The sequence below is a fragment of the Zea mays genome, chromosome 4 (assembly GCF_902167145.1).
Source record: "Zea mays cultivar B73 chromosome 4, Zm-B73-REFERENCE-NAM-5.0, whole genome shotgun sequence".
Taxonomy (NCBI): domain Eukaryota; kingdom Viridiplantae; phylum Streptophyta; class Magnoliopsida; order Poales; family Poaceae; genus Zea; species Zea mays.
Window position 1 is genome coordinate 173542203 of NC_050099.1, and position 3384 is coordinate 173545586.

Below are 3384 nucleotides of genomic sequence, written 5' to 3' on the forward strand. Positions count from 1 at the left end.
TGAGAATATGAGTACAAAGTTGAATTTTAGTACGGCTTATCACCCTCAGACTGATGGACAAACTCAAAGGACTAATCAAGTACTAGAAGAAATGTTGAGAGCTTGTGCCCTTCAGCATGGAGGAAGTTGGGATAAAAGTCTACCATATGCTGAGTTCTCATATAATAATAGCTATCAGGCCAGTCTGAAGATGTCACCTTTTGAGGCTTTATGTGGGAGGAAGTGCAGGACTCCTCTATATTGGGATCAGACTGGAGAAAGACAGTTCTTTGGGCCTGAACTGATTCAAGAAGCAGAAGAACAAGTTCGTATAATTCGAGAAAATTTGAGGGTAGCTCAAACCAGGCAAAAGAGCTATGCTGATAATAGAAGGAGACCACTAGAATTTGAAGAAGGAGATTATGTGTACCTCAAGGTGTCACCCCTTCGTGGAATGAGGATATTCAAAGTTAAGGGCAAATTGTCCCCTCGCTATATTGGACCATTCTTGATCTTTAGGCGAGTTGGGGAGATGGCATACCAACTTGAGCTACCTAATAATCTATCGGATGTGCATAATGTGTTACACGTATCTCAACTTAAGAAGTGTCTCCATGTCCCTGAGGAACAATTACCAATGGAAGAGCTCAGTGTTTAGGGCGATTTGACTTACACGGAGTACCTGATCAAGATTTTGGATACATTGACTCGAGTTACAAGAAATAAGGTGATAAAGATGTGCAAAGTACAATGGAGTCACCACGAAGAAGATGAAGCAACTTGGGAAAGAGAAGAAGAGCTTCGTATAGATTTTCCCCATCTTTTCCCTCATTCTTCCTAAATCTCGAGGACGAGATTATTTTTAAGGGGGGTAGGATTTGTAATACTCAATTTGTAAGAGGGAATATAAGAGGAGAAGAAAATTTTATTTCCTTTACTTATATGTGTGGGATTGAACCTTTATGCATCATCACATGTGAACACCATATTCAAAAACAAATAAATAATAAAAAGATATACCCTTAAATCATGCATCATGCTGGTGTTTATTAGTTTGTGTAATTGTCTACATTGGTAATGATAATAAGAATACATAAAAGAAGAGAATTAGTTCTAACCCAATTTGCACTCCAAAAATTTAGAAAAGGGGAAGGAAATGAAAATTTTACAATACAATTAAAATTATAAATAAATAACTTCATCATAGTTAGTAGGATCAAAATAAATAATTAGTCAATGTACAGAGGTGCCACGAAGTTTGAATTTAAATTGAAGTTCGAATTTGAAAATAAGAAATTGTAAAAAAAAGAAAAGAAAAAGAGAATTCATGTTGGGCCCATAGCAACCAATTCGGCCCACCAGGAAATTCAAACCCGCGCAGCCCAACTCTCCCACCTCACGCTTGCGCCGACAAGTGGGGTCGCTCTGTCAGCTGGCTGTTTTCTCCGCGCGCGTTACCTTCGCACTGGCTCGTGGGTCCACGTGTCAGCCCCTTCCCCTCACGCCCGCTTCTCTCCCTCCGCGGCTGATCTGTGGGTCTCGCGGCGTGTCTATCTCTCGCACGCCCTCATCTCTTCACTGCCGCGTGGGGACATTTCGCCAGGGCTCCCCTCTCCATCGCAACAGACTCGCGCGGACTCGCCCCTGTTTCTCTTCCCGTGAGAATCGCGCGCCGTGGTTGACCTCATCGTTCGGTGCGTGGGTTGTTGTGCCAGCCGCGCAAGAGTAGGGTCGTGGCACCTAGAGATAAGTACCGCCGCTGCGTTTCCTCACGCAAGCCCAGGGAGTTTCTTGTCGTGTGCTTAGCCACCATTGCCGCCGACCCTGCGTCCCAGCATTACCTCGCGATAGCCGCGGTCGAGCCATCCTTTCGGTCTGGGGTGCTTCGGATCCACTCTATGTCGGTAACCCCAAGCTCGCCGGGCGGAGTTGGCAACTGAGAGCCCATGAATTTGTCACCGCCATTGTCGCGGAGTCGACCGACGCCGCACCAGTGATCCCCTCGACCCTCCTCGATGGTAACTTTCCCCTCTCTGGATTGCGGATCATTCCTTGGTAGATAGGAGTTCACACCGCGCCGCGTTTGAACCGTCCAATCCTTGTAATTGCTCGTCGGAACGATTTGCTCCGCCGTGTGTTAGACCGCACCGTGGGACGTGGATCCGCGCTGTGGGACAAGGGAAATTGAGGGGCGAAATGGGTTCGGGAGGTCGCGAATCTCGCGAGAGCCAGGCAAATTTGTGTTTGGGCGCTCGGGTTGGCTGGATTCGTGAGCTCCGGTGATCCCGCCGCCGTGTGCAGTTACTGATTGGGTGGCTTGGGTTGGGTGAAGGCGAAGCTTGCGCGACCGTCGGATCGGGCGCGGGCGGTCATGATTAAAATGAGGGATACCCCCTCCGCGCTAGTTGACATGGACCGCGGATCTGAGATCCAACGGTGGTTGGCGCAGTAGTGTTCATAACCAGCTCGAATTAATCTGGGCGCTTGATCTCTAGTCGGACGGTCGTCAACGCCCCGTACCCCTTCGGCTGGTGGCTTTACACAAGAGTCCCTGTGAAACAGAGAAATAAACCTGCCATCCTCGGGCGTTGTGCTATGTGTCTGTAGAGTTTTACCTCGAGGCCCCTGGCCTTTTATGAATTTGACGCCCAGTCCAGAATAGCATTAAATCAGGGAAATTAAATTATAAATGGATTTTTAATATGAAAATAATTACTAGAACTTCAATAATTCATAGAAAATTCATATGAGCTCCAAATTGAGCCATTCCAGTTTCTAAATTTTTGTAATTTTATTCTCTATCACTTAGAGTCTCTGTTTTGTCATGAAAACAGTAAGAAAACTAATCTCCGATTTAATCCTATTTCAAGCACATAAAACCTTTGGAAATTCATATCTCAAAATCTATAACTCCAAAAATTATGATTCCTATTCCTAGGATTTTATTTTAATGTGTAGATTATTACTGTGTATGTTGTTTATATGTTTGGTGTGATGTTAATTTTCTCTATATACTGTGCTTGTTTGTATTGTGGCGAGTAGAAGAGCCCGTGACTGAGGATCCTGGTGAGCAGCAGATAGAAGTAGCTGAGCAAGAACTCATTGAAGGCAAGTTGTGCCCTTGACCACTTTTTACCCAATAATGTTCTTTAATATCATTTATTCTTGCATAGGTTAATTTTGATGGGACCCGATAGGTCACCCTAGATTGTTTATCTCATTACCTTGTTTACCACTGAATCACTTGGGTAGTTTGCTATTGCTTTACATGGTTTTGGGATAATCGTTTATTATATCTATGTTCCAATTCTTTTGTTATTATATTTATGTTCATGTCAAGATCATTAATGTTAATTGGAACATAGAGCTTAACTTGAGAAACACGTGCCACCACAATGGTTTAAT